Source organism: Vigna unguiculata, chromosome 6 (assembly GCF_004118075.2).
Source record: "Vigna unguiculata cultivar IT97K-499-35 chromosome 6, ASM411807v1, whole genome shotgun sequence".
Lineage (NCBI taxonomy): Eukaryota > Viridiplantae > Streptophyta > Magnoliopsida > Fabales > Fabaceae > Vigna > Vigna unguiculata.
In genome coordinates this window covers 21512760-21531608 of record NC_040284.1, presented here as the reverse complement: position 1 = coordinate 21531608, position 18849 = coordinate 21512760, and the positions used below count along the sequence as shown (strand labels likewise).

The window sequence follows — 18849 nt, the reverse complement described above, 5'->3', positions numbered from 1 at the left end:
CTTTACCGAATTTCAAAATCAGTTAAATGTTAATTAATTTCTGTGTTAGTTAACAAGATTTCGTAATCCAATGGAGTCCTGAATTGGATTTCAAAATTCGACGTGTCTTGGGTTTCATACACCCCATATCACAAATGTAATAATAATTTATTTATTTAATAGGCTTAAATACATATTTGGTCCCTATTTTTGTTGATTTTATTCAATTTGGTCCCTATTTTCGTTTTATGTTCAATTAGGTCCTCATTTTCGTCAAATTGTGGTCAATTTGGTCCTTTTCACTAACGGTGTTTAAATAGTTAACGTTTTTGAACAGTACATGCCACGTGTCAGCTCCTGGTTTTTTTGATTTTTTTTTTAAATTTTTTTAAATTTTTTTAAAATTTTTAAAATTTTTTTTTATTATTTTTTTAAAATTTTTTTAATTTCAAAAAAAGTGTCCACGTGTCAAGTCACAATTGTGCCACGTGTCAATGCTAGTGCCACGTGTCAATTTCTGATAGTATTATTTTTTTTGTTCAATTTAGTCCCTATATTCGTTATTTTTGTTCAATTCAGTCCTTATATTCGTTATTTTTGTTTAATTTAGTCCCAAATTTTGTGAAAATAGAACCATTTAATGTTTAAATTTGACATTATTATTACTTATTTTTTAAATTTAATTATAAATTATAATATTTAATTATTAATTGAATATAATTTTTAGATTCAATTGTTAAATAGAATATAATTATTTAAATATTATTAAAATATAATTATTTAAATATTATTAAAATATAATTATTTAAATATTATTACAATATAATTATTTTTAAAAATATATTAATATTTGTAAAATTTACATTTAAATTTAAAGTATTTAATATTTTTATTGCATTTTAAATATTAAAATCTAAAATATTTTATATGTAAATGTTAATTTTACAAATATTAGTTTATTTTTCTAAAATATTTTGAATATTTAAAATATTTTTATATATCAATTTTAAAAATATTTTAGAATATAAATATTAGAAAAAAAATTAATAATTATATTTTCATAATATTTTAAATAATTATATTCTATTTAAAAATTAAATATAAGAATTTATTCAATTTATAATTGAATTTAAAAAATAATAAATTTAAAGATCAATTTTAGAAAAGATATTAATATAATTTGTATAAAAGATATTAAATTTAGTGTCAGACTAAATTGAACAAAAATAACGAATATAGGGACTAAATTGAACAAAAATAACGAATATAGGGACTAAATTGAACAAAAAAAATAATACTACCACAAATTGACACGTAGCACAATTATGACTTGACACGTGGACCATTTTTTTGAAATTAAAAAAAATTAAAAAAAAATCAAAAAAAATCAAAAAAAATCAAAAAAAAAATCAAAAAAACCAGGAGCTGACACGTGGCATGTACTGTTCAAAAACGTTAACTATTTAAACACCGTTAGTGAAAAGGACCAAATTGACCACAATTTGACGAAAATGAGGATCTAATTAAACATAAAACGAAAATAGGGACCAAATTGAATAAAATCAACAAAAATAGGGACCAAATATATATTAATATATATTTTGTAGGATAAAATGGGAGCTGCAACAAAAGTTGGGGGTGCAGAAGAAAACAATGGGGTGTAGGAAGAAATCCCCTTCTGCACTATCTTTATGGCTTAATGGTCCAAACCCAAATCAATGAGGCAAAGAGTAACCAGAATATGGGTTTGAAAACTGTGCTTTGATCTGTATCAATATATATATATATATATATATATATATATATATATATATATATAATATGGTTCTCTCATTTTAAAATTTTAATTTTATCTTTTAAAATATAATTATTTATTAAATTTTTAAAAATTGACTGTTATTTTTACAAATTTTTTATAAAATTGTTTATCTCTGTTTTTTTTCATTTTTCTTATTTATCAATAATTATTTTTTTATTTTTTCTGATATATTTTAATTTATTTTTAATAAATATAGTTTTATTTTATATATTAATTTAATAACATTACAATATCATCATCTATTAATATAATATTACACATGTTTAAAAAATGCGTACACATAATCGCGATAATACTTATATTTACAGTATTTATACAGCTGTGTTTATCTTTTTACGCCTTATTTATCATTTTAAATTTATTTTTACCATTCATTAAAAAAATCATAATAATGAAGCTTAATATAATATATCACTGAAGCATAATTCAAATAAAAATATTGTGTAATAGTGAATTTTAGTTCCCGACAGAAAGTTATTGAAAGTTTTGTAAGACAACTTTTGTAACTGGTTTAAACAAGATTGTTTTCTACGAATACTTAATTGTAATAAAATCAAAATAAGAGTTTAACCTAGCACATAACGTAATTCCTCTTTGTGACTCTTTGAAACAAAATCAAACACATAAAAAGATTCGTGCTACATAAAATTACAGAAAAGAAAATGAAAGTGGATAAATATATGTTTATCATCAATGATAAGAATTAATAACGGATGTATAAATATATAAAAATGAGAAGCGGTATTTATTTCTTGGTCACCTCTCTACAAAACACAAAATAAATTTATTTATCTCCTTTTTTTCTCCTTTCCCTCTACCAAACACACCTTTATCGCTAACCTTAAAAGTTCTTTAATAAGAAATTGATACTGATTTTATAATAGAAACGTTTATGATGCAGTTCTAATTAGGGATGGCAACGGGGCGGGACGAGTTTCGCTATCCCATATCTATTTTTGTAAAAAAAAATTCATCACATCTCCATATACAAATTCAACTGGTATCAAACTTTTGTCTCATTTTCATCTCCACCGGATAACGAGTATAATCTCGTACCCATACTTGTACCCGTTTTCTTACTACTTTAATATTAGTTTTAATTAATTTTTATAAAATAATAAAAAATTATGATAAAGGAAACATAATATTATCAAATATTCAATATTAGGAGAATAATTGTTTCTTCGATATCAAATATTTTGAAATAAATTATAATTGTTTACATTTTAGATTATAATACCAAATAAAATTTCATGAGAACCAAAACATTTATTAAATTTGCAAACATTAATGAAACCTAGTTGATAAAATTTTAAAATATTTTAAAAAAAATATAAAAGGAAAAAAATATTCAAATTAAAATATATTTTAAATGTTTATTTACTTCAATTTTTTTAATTATAATGAATCTCTTTTTTATATACTAATAAAAGTTATAATACATCACTTATCAAAATGACGCAAAGAACAAATAATAAACATAATAAAATTTTAACATAGATCTTGTATTTTTTCCACTCCAATATATGTTAGATGGTGATAAAAAAAATATTCATAGCAATTACATTAAATTTTTATATTGTAGTAAATAAAAATTATTTATACAATTATAGTGAAAAAAATTAAAGTTTGATTGTAATGAGTTAGAAAATAAAAAATAATTAGATAAAATATATCGAAATAGTATTATACAATATGAAAATAAACAAAAAATAAAAATATTAAAAGATTAACAAATGTGTGTCTTATAAACAATTTGGAGACTATTGAAAGGAATCGCATAAAGGTAAACAAATGTATAATTAAGGATATGATAAGATGAAAAATATCTTAAAGATCTAAGAAAAATTTTCAAATATCAACATATATACTCAATGGTTGAGAAATAACAAAAATTGTTTTATACAATTATATTCATAGCAATTACATTAAATTTTTATATTGTAGTAAATAAAAATTATTTATACAATTATAGTGAAAAAAATTAAAGTTTGATTGTAATGAGTTAGAAAATAAAAAATAATTAGATAAAATATATCGAAATAGTATTATATATTATGAAAATAAACAAAAAAACAAAAATATTAAAAAATTAACAAAGGTGTGTCTTATAAACAATTTGGAGACTATTGAAAGGAATCGCATAAAGGAAAACAAATGTATAATTAAGGGTATGATAAGATGAAAAATATCTTAAAGATCTAAGAAAAATTTTCAAATATCAACATATATACTCAATGGTTGAGAAATAACAAAAATTGTTTTAGCGAAACAAAAGAGTTCTTCAAATGAAACAAAAATTAATAATAATAAGTAAATTTATTTTTATATTACCTAGTAAATGAAAAGTTTATGCTATTAAACACTTAAATTGTGAGTATTAAACATTCTCATGTGAAAGAAAAATATACAATAAACAAAAATATTAAAAAATAATAGAAATATTCAAATGTTAGAAATACAATTTTTTTAATTGACATACATCATTTTAACCTAATTACATAAATGTTATGATAAGATAAAACATATATTGGAGATGCGAATGAGTTTCATAACAAATCAAATAATTAAAAGAAAAAAATAGAAAGTATAAATATATATATATATATAGTTACTTAATTAATTGTAAATATTTTAATAATTTAAACGATGATAAATATATGGCGGGTACGGGTATTATGGCTGGGATATGTACATCCCATCCCCATCCCCATACCCAATTGAAAAAATCGGGGATTCCCCATACCCATACCCATACCAAGTCAATGCAGGGATTCTCCGTCAAAACGGGAACGGGTTCGGGCAATACCCACGAGGACGAGTTTATATGCCATCTCTAGTTCTAATAAAAGCATTTAGGGTGTCTTTTCCTTTGGTACGAGTATGATACATTTAGGGGAGAGCAGGATGGATTTGGGGGAGAGTGTGAAGATGAATTTCTATAGAGGGAATGAATTTGTATGTTTTCTTGAATGAATTTATTGGATAAAATGAGTAGAGTTGAATATGAATTTTATGAAAGTTAATGAGTAATCTGAGAGATACAACAGATTAAAAAAAGTTTTAATAGATAGAATTTAAAGATTACTAAAATATTCTAGATGGTAAAAATATGTGAAATGATTTTTTGATTAGTTAAAAATATTATTTAATAAATTTCAATAAAAAAAAATTAATAAAAAGATAAATTACATTAAATTATTATTATTATTTTTATAATAATTAGTATGAATTGAAACTCTTATTAATAATTATTATATATATTATTTTATTATTTATTATTATATTTAATTACTATATATATTTATTATTATTATTTAATTATATATGTATATATTATTTGATATATTAATATTATATATATATATATATATATATATATATATATATATATATATATATGAATAAATATTATTACACACATTCCACAAACACACACAGCATCGGTTGATAACGATTTACAGAACCGGTGCATACATTACAGCACACTGATTATAAAACTGGTGCACACACACACACATTAACAACACTGTTACACACTTATTGCTTCACGTTCACACAAAGTACAATCACAAAACTCACCATTCAACCACACAACACAACAATGCAGCAATAGTCCGTGCACTCAACCTTCATAAACTTTGGACAAACCCGCAAAGACCCGCACCATGTTTGGGTTCATGAATGTTTGCAGCAGAAAACCAGAAGCAAACCATGTGAGTATATATGCGTTCTTTAAAATTAATCTTCTTAAATACATGATAACAGTAACATCTCACTAAACAAACACAACGTTAATGTTGTATTAAAAAAATAGGATGAAAATATCCTTATCCTTTTCTTATCTTATCGTACTATAAAAAAGTTGTACATGTTTTAGGAGTGAAAAAAAAAAACTACAAGCATGCACCGACAGAACTTGGACCAAAAATATAGGGGTGTCAATTTATATTTTTTATATATAATTTATTAATTAAAAAAAATTATTTATTTTACTTAAACCATTCTCATACCGCAATTCACACTTCTCAATTTTCAATTTTTCTAATAGATTGAATTCATGCAAAATAAGTATTCTAATTTCTAATCCAATTCAAGATTATTCAACTAATTTATCATATGAAGTGGAAAACATAAAATTCTAATATTTTATAATGTAGGGTAATACTAATTTGGAAAATATAATTAGGGTTCATGCCAATTTCATAAAAAAATCCCTAAAATCAAATTAGTTTTCATACTAGGGAAAGCTTAATTTAGAAGAAATATAGTAATGAGATAATCATAAATCTAACATACATAAATCATACTAAGATACTAGGAGATCTTGTGAGTATGAGTTATTCAATCTCTTTATTCTCCAATCTCGTTTTCTCAATCTCTCTTTCTTTATTTTTATATTTTATTAATGGTTTGGTCTAAAAAAACTTTACAATCAGATACAAAACCTTGATCACTTTATTAATTAAGGTTTATAAAATTAATTTTTATTTTATTTTTAAAAAATATATACATAACTTAATACATAAATAATATATATATATATAACTTAATAAAAATAATATATAAATATATAAATTTAAATTTAAAAAATATATAAATATATATACAAAATTTAAAATTAAAAACCTAGGAGGAGTCATAGCTCCCCTTGGTCCTAACGTAGGTACGTCCTGCAAGCATGGACTTTTCTGCCATGTGACGTGTCACATCGTGTGAGTTTTAGGACTATAGCAAGCAACGACAAAACAGTGAACTCATGGTCAAGTTTTTAGATCCAAACTTGTGGTGTAACACATGACCAGATAAAAATTGTGTGAACTATAAATGACACACATGGGTGGGCGGATCTTAGATATCCATAGGGGTCATGACGGATCTTAGCATGAACCCCTAAAAAAAGTTAAAATTTTTGAAAATTATATACAATATTTATTTTATTTATGAAAATTAAATTATTTTTACTTTTTTTTATAAATTATAATATTTAATATTAATAAATAATAAAAATATAAAATTAAATAATAAAATATAAAATTTTTATTAAATAATAAAAATTATTTTTGATTACATATTATATTTATTTCCTATTTTCATATGTTTTTTTGTTTATGCAAAATAAAAAATAAGAAGTTAGACAAATACAAACTCATTCTTAGTAGTCTTGTTATTCATGTTCTAATAGAAAAATAACTCTCTTTTTGTCTCTGTTAATAGGAAAATATTAATTTAATAAATAATATTTTTTATTTCATGAGTTTTTTATGTATTTCTTTTTATGAATATAGAATAAAAAATTATGTATTGTATATTTTTCATAACCATCTTGACGTAATTATCATATATTTTTCTTTTAATAATTACATATCTCAATTTTGTATTAAATTTTGATAAATTATTTTTTTATTTTTTTAATAGGCATATAGATGAACAATAAAAGAATAAATTATTTTTTAGGAATGATAAGAGAAGATACTCGTAGAAATGAAAATAAGATGGATTTTACTTTATATATTTTGAATTCTTCACTTACTTTAAAAGATAATACTAAGAATACAATTTTCGAATTAGAAGGACCTTTTCTATGATTCAAAGAATTATAGTTGCAAAAGAGGAATTTTGTATTAACCCTTTGAAAGATATATGAATTTTAAATTATAGTCGCAAGAGTTTCGAATTAACTCTTTAGAAGATATATAAATTTTAACTATATTATTTTGATTCTCAAAATTTTATGTCAAGATTCTTCATTGCACGAATTATATGTGATTGATACAATGTTTTATCTTACACTTTATAATTGAGTTAAAGAAATCCACCTCCTTAACATTAGATGAACATCTTTAGCACATAAACTTTTAATTTTAAGATTGTCGAACAATTTTAGCACAAAAAGTAAAGTCCACCTGCTTAGTTAAAAAGAAGAAATTTAAAAGACAAGAATATTAAAATAATCTTCCTAAAGAAGACAGTTAAATTTTTCAATAATAATAGTACCACACAAAAAGTAATTCAGAATCTAATATGATATCTACCGGTATGAAAAATGTTATAGAAATAGTTTTATCCTTATTAAATAAGAAATAATCTTAACAACTCCCTTACTCAAATTCATCCCTTTGAAATGGGTATTAAAACATAAAATAATTTATTTGAATTTACAAAAATAAGATGAAAAGGATAGAAAAATATGTAAGAGTTAGAAGAAACAATTTTTTAGATTTACCAATAATAAGATAATTGAATAAATTTAATTGGAAAGGTATGTGGATAGAAAATATATAGAAAATTTGGAAATATAGAAATGAGATTATTTTTAGGCAAAGGAGGGTGGACCTAGAATAAATTTTTGGTTTAGTCGAGCTGAACACGTGGTCTTAAGTAGGGATGTTAATGGGGCGAGTAAAATATGGGTAGTAGCTCTCTCGTATCCTATCTGCTAGATTAATATTGGTCCCGTACCTGTACTCATATCCGTGCTAGTATCCATTATGCAGGTACCTGCATATTTTTTTTAATATCCACATATACTCGCAGGTATTTACAAAAAGAAAAATTTAATATTTAATAACATATTTTAACCATACATTCAAATAAAAATACAATGCATAACATTTATAAATTTCAAACACAGTGTAAACAACTCATTTAAATACAAAGAAATGATTTTTTTTAAAAACTAATTGATAAAGAATAACTCATTCAAAATCAATGTTTTAATAATTTTTTTATTTTAAATTATAATATAACGGGTACGGATACTATGATACTCGTACCTGCCCCATTAACATGTGGGTATAAAAAATACACGTACAAATTATCCGTGGATATCCATTTACAATATTTATTTCCTACCCTTTGCGAGTTTTATGTACAGATTCTCGCAGATACAAATTTTTTTTACATCCCTAGTTTGGACCGAAACACAAGATGTCATGCTTAAAATTTCTATGAACCGGTAACCTGTGCGCTTCTTATTGCCCTAGGTGACAAAATAACACTGGATATAGGGGTGACACATAATAAATATGTAACTTTTTGCTATGAAGTCAAGAGGAGATACAAGAAATACCAAGTCTGACTACTACGAAAGACATGCTAAAAACTCAAGGTTTTGGAGTTAGTTTGGTTATCTTTGTTATTTGTTTAGTGAACTGCATACTAGCTTCTTATGTATTTAGTATTTATGTATCTCTATGGGTTTTGTGCATATTGAATCATGAGCAGGGAAGAACTTAGTGTTCTTGTAGGGGCCATGGCCGCTAGATTTTTTTTAATATATATATATATAACGATTTTTTTTAATATATATATATATAACAATTTTTTTTATATATAATAAAAGCACCTACGTGTGATAAATGTTGGTGAAAAAACTCTAACATAAATACATATAATTTATCAAATTACAAAAGAAATTCTTTGAAAGAATAATCCCTACATTAGTGGCGGAACTTGGACCAAAAATTTAGGGGTGCCAATTTATATTTTTTATATATAATTTATTAATTAAAAAAATTCTATATTTTTTTTACTTAAACCATTCTCATACCGCAATTCACACTTCTCAATTTTCAATTTTTCTAATAGATTGAATTCATGCAAAATAAGTATTCTAATTTCTAGTCCAATTCAAGATTATTCAACTAATTTATCATATGAAGTGGAAAACATAAAATTCCAATATTTTATAATGTAGGGTAATACTAATTTGGGAAATATAATTAGGGTTCATGCCAATTTCATAAAAAAATCCCTAAAATCAAATTAGTTTTCATACTAGGGAAAGCTTAATTTAGAAGAAATATAGTAATGAGATAATCATAAATCTAACATACATAAATCATACTAAGATACTAGAAGATCTTGTGAGTATGAGTTATTCGATCTCTTTATTCTCCAATCTCGTTTTCTCAATCTCTCTTTCTTTATTTTTATATTTTATTAATGGTTTGGTCTAAAAAAACTTTACAATCAGATACAAAATCTTGATCACTTTATTAATTAAGGTTTATAAAATTAATTTTTATTTTATTTTTTAAAAATATATACATAACTTAATACATAAATAATATATATATATATATATATATATATATATATATAACTTAATAAAAATAATATATAAATATATAAATTTAAATTTAAAAAATATATAAATATATATACAAAATTTAAAATTAAAAACCTAAGAAGCCCCGACTCCCTTTGGTCCTAACGTAGGTACGCCCCTGCCTACATAATAATATTATATAAACTTTATTAAACACATTTTTTATTTTTTTTATCACGTCATATATCTTTGGAAAACTTTACATATTACGCGATGTTCATTCCTGTAGCATGATGATTTTTCCTATATCGGTTGATAGTAATTAAAATTATTTTTTATATATAACAATAACGTTATTAATGAGCAACACTAATCACATTAATTATATTACATGGAATAAGAAACATGACACTTCGGGTTCAGGTTTAACCTAACAAAGTTATCATCGCATTCAATAATGCCACCAACACAAAAAAAAAAAAAAAAAACCCTTTGGTCAATGTAATGGTTCCTTGGTTTTACAATTTTGAACTTTTAATTTAGTTTTAATTATTAATTTTTTCTTTTAATTTATTTTTCTAATTAATTCAATTTAGTCTTTTTTTTAAAACGATCTAATCTCGTCTTCTTAAATCCAAAACCAAATTAGTAATTAAGTTTAATTATATAATATACATATTAAAATAATTTTTTAGAATTTATATATCAAATAACTCCGTCTAAGTGTAGAAAATTTTAATATTTAGGTAGAGAGTAAGAAATAAAATAATTTGAGTATTTAGGCAGATTGATTTTTGTTGAAAGTCTCGCATCAACTAGAGATAAAAAATTATTATAGTATATAAGTGACTGCAATCCTCACCTTTACGAGCCGGTTTTGTGGGGTTGAGTTATACATAAAAGTCCATATTCTTAATGTTAGGATTAAAGTCCATTTCCTAACATGATATTAACTATTTTTGAAAAACCTATCCTAAAGAGATTCCACCCAGGGTATGGATGTATTGGAAGTCTCACACCAATTAAAGATAAGACACTTTCATAGTATATAAGTATATAAGTGGTTGCAATGTCTTTTCACTCCTAAAAATTTGATTAAATAAAATTGATTGTATTTTTTTCTTTACTTTGTTAGCTATATTGAAGTTTTGCATAGAGAATACTCGATTAGATGAACCGGTTTTTCAATAAATATTTTATTTGTTTCTTTAACTTAACTAATTTGATTGGTTCCATCCTATATAAAATAATTGATACTGGATTTGTTCTTGAAATAAGATTTATTGCAAACTTTATCTCTTTCTTCGGTAGAAGTGTTGGATTTTCTTAAGAAAATATATTCATACACTGATCATGATATAATATGATCATGATATAATATGCTTCTGTATTTTATCATCATCTAATACACAAGCTAAAAGTATGATACATTCTGCATTCTCTTGTTCATCTCTTTCAAATTATTGAGTTGAGATAAATCTCATTTCCTTGGATTAAAGGAAAATAATTTTCGAGTAGAGATAAAACAATTTTGTCAACTTTAGGCTTTTGATTGTTACCCAAAAGTGGAGACTGCCATTGAACAAGATAATATTTTATTGCATGACTATATATGTGACATTTATCACATTACATCCAAAGCACCTTATAATATCTTACGGCAACTCAGAACTTTTATCACATTAATTTAAATGTCTTTTTTAAAAAAAATAAATATATATTCAAACACACACACACACACACACCACACACACACACACACACACACACACACACACACACACACACACACACACACACACACACACACACACACACACACACACACACACACACACACACACACACACACACACACACACACACACACACACACACACACACACACACACACACACACACACACACACACACACACACACACACACACACACCACACACACACACACACACACACACACACACACACACACACACACACACACACACACACACACACACACACACACACACACACACACACACACACACACACACACACACACACACACACACACACACACACACACACACACACACACACACACACACACACACACACACACACACACACACACACACACACACACACACACACACACACACACACACACACCACACACACACACACACACACACACACACACACACACACACACACACACACACACACACACACACACACACACACACACACACACACACACACACACACACACACACACACACACACACACACACACACACACACACACACACACACACACACACACACACACACCACACACACACACACACACACACACCACACACACACACACACACCCACACACACACACACACACACACACACACACACACACACACACACACTTTACTTAATAATCTTAATGTGAAATTTTATGATTAATATAAAAACAATAAAGTAAGGGTAATCGTCATTGTTATTCAATTGTTTTCAAGAAAAATAATAAAAATCATTCATCATTTTATATTAATTATAATATAATTTTATATTAATCACATAATCTTATATTTTTTTAGCACGGAAAGACAACTAAATAAGATAATGAGTTAAAAAAAAAACATTATCCAATCAAAAAAATTAAACATGAACTCAATTAAAAAATGTAAAAAATTTGAATACACAAATATTTCAAATATTTTTAATAAAGACTCGACTAAAAATATTCAAATTTATTAAAAGTTTAAAACCTAATTAAATTTAAAATAAGTTAATAATAAGACATTACAGTTACATCGTAATAATGTTATATTATTAACACTGACACCCACAAAAATTTACATTATTCATTTTTTAAATGGGACAAGCCCATATTTTTTAAAAAAGGCACTTGGATTCTGCAACATCTTTAAGGCTTAATGGTTCAAACCCAATTCAATGAGGCAAAGAGAAACGAGAATATGGGTTTGAAAGTTATGCTTTAATTTTTGCATACCCGTGTTTATCTTTTTACGCCTTATTTATCTTTTTAAATTTAATTTTAGTATTCATTAAAAAAACCATAATAACGAAGCTTAATATAATATATCACTGAAGCATAATTCAAATAGCAATATTGTTTAATAGAGAATTTTAGTTTCCGACAAAAAGTTATTGTAAATTTTGTAAGATAATTTTTGTAACTAGTTTAAACAAGATTGTTTTCTACGAATACTTATTGTCAATAAAAAAGAAAATAAGAGTTTAACCTAGCACGTAATTCCTCTTTGTGACTCTTTTGGTCTCACAAGCAGAGTTTCTACAAAACATTACAGGCTTTTATATTACCATGACTGATGTAATTAGATGGTATAGCAAGAAATGAGGAGATATGATAAAAAGAATGAAATATTTCATAACCATTACACGATTTTATTTTATTTGAAAACAAATAATTACAATTTATTAATTCTTCTTTGTATATTAAAAAAATGGTTTACGTATTAAATAATTAGTCGAGATTTAGGTAGTTTGATATTTTTATTGTCACTGTTTTGAAACAAATTAAATCAATCTTATAAAAAGACTCGTCCTGCATAATCATTTCAGAAAAGAAAATGAAAGTGGATAAATATATGTTTATCATCAATGAATTTCGTAAAACATACCTAGTTCCTATTTCTAAATTTTAAACATTAAATCACACGTTAAATTATTTTGCAGTTCAGCCTCAAGTTCTCATGCACTAGCACATTATGGTGGGGACCATGAAGATGTGATGATACATTATTTGTTTGGATATTTAAATATGGGTTGATATACCTGGATTATACAAAAATACAATACGTACGAAGACAAATATTTAAAGGTACTATTTTATTTTGGTTGAAAAATAAAAAATTAATCTTTTAATTCTATTTATGAAAATTTACTACACCAGAAAAAAAAACATGTCAAAGAATAATTTCCCTATTTAAAGACTGTACCCTCAGATTTCTAATCTCACAACTACATACTCAAATCCCCTTCATTTTAATGGCTACTGAGAAGACACCATTCGAACTTGCCATGAAAGGAGTTGTTCTTATCAAACCATCAAAACCAACACCATTCTCTGTTCTTCATTTATCTTCACTAGACCACATACCTGATCTTAATACCCTATGCCATACCCTCCATGTGTATCGATCAAAAGTTGATGATCATGATGAACCTAGTTGCCCTAATCACCAACTGCTACACCCTGCTGATGTGATCAAAGCAGCACTTTCAAAGGCTTTAGTCTATTACTATCCTCTTGCAGGTAGGCTAGTAGACCACACTGATGGAAAGCTCGTAATCAACTGCAATGCAAAAGGTGTTCCGTTCTTGGAAGCCAATGCTAGTTGCAAGCTTTCTTCTCTCCGTTACTGGGATGGCACTGACATGGAAACTGCAAAAAACTTAGTGTATGACCTTCCTTCTGAAGATGAAAGTGGCCACCAATAGCCCTTGGTGTTCAAGGTCACAAACTTTCCTTGTGGGGGGTTCACCATTGGAATGGGGCTGTTACATTCTGTTTGTGATGGCGTTGGAGCATTTCAGTTCTTCAAAGCCATCATGGAGTTTGCAAGGGGAAAAACTGAGCCCTCTGTGAAGCCTGTGTGGGAGAGAGATAGGCTAACGGGATCAATCACTAAAAACCCTTTGCAAATTGATTTTTTGGACGATGCCTCAGCTGCAGTTTCACCCTTTCTTCCAACAGAAGTTCTCATGCACCAGTGCATTAAGGTGGACAGTGAGAGCATCAGAAGACTGAAGATGAGCTTGATGAAGGAATCAGGTGAGAACGAAAACTTCACTACTTTTGAATCACTTGCTGCATATGTGTGGAGGTCTAAATGTAGGGCCTTAAAAATGAGCTATGATGGAAAAGTTAAGCTGATTATCACAGTTGGAGTGAGAAGACACTTGCAAGATCCTTTGCCTGAAGGGTATTATGGAAATGTTGTTGTGGATGCTTACGTTGTTTTAACAATGAGGGAACTCAATGAAAGGCCACTCTATGAGATTGTGAAGCTCATTAAAGAAAGCAAGAAAGTTTCTTGTAATAGTGATTATGTCAGAAACTTCATGAACACTTTAGAGACCGATTTAGAGAAAGAACTAATGAATTTCAACGTTGAAGGGAGTGGTGCATTGACTACCTTGACTGATTGGAGGCACTTGGACTTTGAAAATGTAGATTTTGGAGTTAAAGAAATTGTGAATGTTGTACCAATGCCTTCTGACATGTTTGGATGTGTTGATTTATGCATTTTCTCAGCTCTTGGGAACTTTGATTCTTCAATGGAGGGAGGAGTTGGTATTTTTGTGTCCCTACCAGCTCCTGCATTGCTCACGTTCAAGGAGGAGATGGAGGCTCTCAGCGTTTTGATTTGAACACTTACTATATCTGAGGATGAATAAAACAAACATGAAATGTGTCAGATTTGCCCATGCTACATTCCTTTTGGGCCTTTCATGTTTGTCTAAGTATAAAAATCTATTTGCTTTTCCAAACGTTGAAACCCTTGTGAGTCTTATTATGTTGTAATCAATGTTGAATCACATTTGTTTGCTTGGAATGCTTAACACTGTCAATTGAGGAATTTTGATTCTAGTTGCTTGCATCAGTCGTTACTGTAACGTTAAACTTTTTGAGATTCTTAAATGACATTTTATGCTTAATATTAAAACAGAAATGGATTAAACGTATAAATAACTCATGTTAGTATAAAATGTATTTTACATGTCAAAATATTATATTTATTTAACTTTAGAGTGTGAATATAAAAATATATTAAAGTTAGGAACATAGATAAATTCTAATTTTACGAGTTCGATATTAAAAATATATTTAATTTATTTATTAATCAGATAAAATTTTACACGAGGTTTTATTCAATTTTTCTATAATTTTTTTCAAATCATTTTCTACCTTTGGAGAGAAATTTTATGTAATAAATTTATTCAATTATTTTGTAAATCTAAAAAACTGTTTCTTCTAACTCTTACATTTTTTCTATCCCTTCTCATACTGATTTTTGTAAATTCAAATAAATTATTTTATGTTTAATACCCATTTCAAAGGGATAAATTTTGAGTAAGGGAGTTGTTAAGATTATTTCTTATTTATAAGGATAAAACTATTTCTATAACATTTTTCACACCGGTAGATATTATATTTAGATTTTGAATTATTTTTTGAGTGGTACTATTATTATTAAAAATTTAACAGTCTTCTTTAGGTAGATTATTTTAGTACTTTTGTCTTTTAAAATTTATTCTTTTTAACTATATTAGATTTTGAATTATTTTTTGAGTGGTACTATTATTATTAAAAATTTAACAGTCTTCCTTAGGTAGATTATTTTAGTATTTTTGTCTTTTAAATTTTTTTTTTTTTAACTAAGTAGGTGATTAAGGTCGAGCAAGAAATTCGAGCCGGATTTAAATCGAGAAGTATTTGGGTCAAACAGAATCTGACTCGAGCAAAGAATCTAAGCCAGGATCTGGACCAAGTTTCTTGGTAAAGAGTTATAATAGGATTATTGGATATTTTATGTAATAGAAAGATCTTTGACTTTGAAGAGAGGTGAAAATTATGTATGACTTTTCTTTTTTTATAAATAAAATACTCCTCCTCTCGCAACAAGAGAACTATTCTGGTTTTAGTGTTTTTAAATTTACTTAGGTCGAGAAAATTTTCCTTATATTTTATCTTACTTATCTTACTTGTAAGGAACACAAGAATTTTTGCGAAATATATATTTCACACAATTTTTATTTGGTCATGTGTTAAATGTTAGTGAATGGAGCACCATAAATTTGGATCTAAAAACTTGACGGTGAGATTCTCTCTTTTGTTGTTACCATATATGATTACGAAGTGTTAATGCCGTCTTGTCCTAAAATTCCACACGACATGGAGTTACACCCGTACACTCAAAAATAAATTAGTATCCTATCTTTTACTCACACCACTTCCAAATTTATTCATCATTAATTGTAAATTAAAATATTTTTGTGTTTAAATAGGTCCTAATTTCATTAATGTTGTTCAATTAGGTCCTTTTTTACTAACATCGTTTCAATCAATCATTAACGACAATGAACAATGACTATCATATGTTACTTCGTGTTTTTTTTTTAAATGTTTTTTTAACTTTTTTTAAATGTCCACGTATTAATCTAGCAGTATGTCACGTGTCAGAGTCAATATTTTATATCCAATTTGATCCCTATATTTATTATTTTTGTTCAATTTAGTTCCAATTTTAGTTAAAATTGACCAATTTTATCTCTGTCGAAGATGAAAACAAATTCAATTTTTATATTAAAATTATAATGATGTGAATTTTAATATATTATATAAAATTATTTATTTAAAAATGTAAATTTTAATATAAAAAATATGGAGAGGGATTCAATTTGAAGAGGGATAAAATTTGTTCATGTTAAAAATTTGGATTAAATTAAATAAAATTTGACAAAAATTAAAAAAAATGTGAATGATGCGCACTGCTGTACATGTTACCATTAGTAACAATGAGAATCTGAAAAAAATATCGATTGAATGGATGATAGAGAAAGAGAGAGAAGAGAGAGAAGGAAGCTAGACAAAGATGGAGAGAGAGAAGAGAGAGAAGGAAGCTAGACAAAGATGGAGAGAGAGAAATCATAAAATATTAAGAAAAATGATTTTTTATTACAAAATTTTGACTATTTTTTCTTATGATGATATTTTTTAAATAGTTATTTATTTTGTATTTTTTTTATTTTTAATATTTCAAAATTATTTAGAAGATGTCATCTCATATTATAAGAAAAAGTTATTAAAAATTAATAATCAAATTATCATTTTCTAAATATTAATATAAATGACAGTAACATCAATTTAATAAAACTCTCCATAATTATATTATGAAAAAAAGTATTTGATCGAGTAAAACTAATACAGAGATATAAATGAATCATAAATTAGTTTCATAATTAAGTTATTTGAAATTTTGTTTAAAGGAATTATATTTTATGTGAATGATTATCGAGAATGATACGTGGGTCATGTTTTTTTGTATTAAATATCACCATTTATGTTGCAATCTTGATGGTCTCAGTCACATGACTAAGATATCATATTGTATAAAGCTAATGAATGAGTTCTTAGATTTTTTATATATAAATTTTTTTAGTTAAATGAAAAACTATGCATTTCCTTTGTTTGAATTATTTTTATATTAGGATTTATGTATGAACTTTTCAATTTTTAATATTTTTAATTAATTGAATTCATGTAATATGGTCATTTTCATTTTTATTCCAATTCAAAATTATTTACCAAATTCATTTTGGAGTGAAATTTGTAATGTAGTCCAAGGTACATCCATCAAATTTTACTAATTTTACCATGCAATAAAAAACACAAAATCCCTAAATTTCATAATTTAGAATTATACTAATTTGGGAAAAATATAATTAGGGTTCATGTCAATTTTAAAAAAAAGTTCCTAAAATTATAATGAAGCATACTAATTTGGGAGAAAACTTAATTTGAGAGAGATTGTAGTAGGGAATCACTACAAAAAAATGGTTTTAATGAATGTTAATTTTTATTAACCAAGGTTAAAACCTCCGCTAAGTTTACCTTGGTTTCGATTTCCTTAACTAAACCATCCTTGAGAAATGTGTTTGTCAGAATTTTTATAAACCCCAAGGAACTAATCAATAACTGGAATTTTTTATCCTCTTATATTTAATTGAAAATTTAAAATCTCTGTTAAGTTCTGTGAGTTTAAAACCCTAATTAACTATAGTGAGTCTTGAAACCTCTGGAAAATATCTTGATTTTCGAAATTTATGTAAAATACCATAGATTTCAGAATCTCTATAAAATAATTACTTTCAAATTTCATAAATTACCATAGATTTCAAAACTTTCGTAAAGTACCACATATTTTTAAATTATTATTATTTTTTAACTCATTTATATACTCA

At 25.9% G+C, this 18849-nt stretch overlaps 1 pseudogene; it reads left to right on the top strand.

The window, feature by feature from the left end:
• The first annotated feature begins 13855 nt into the window (after positions 1-13855).
• LOC114189157 lies at positions 13856-15418 on the top strand (annotated as a pseudogene).
• Positions 15419-18849: the final 3431 nt, after the last annotated feature.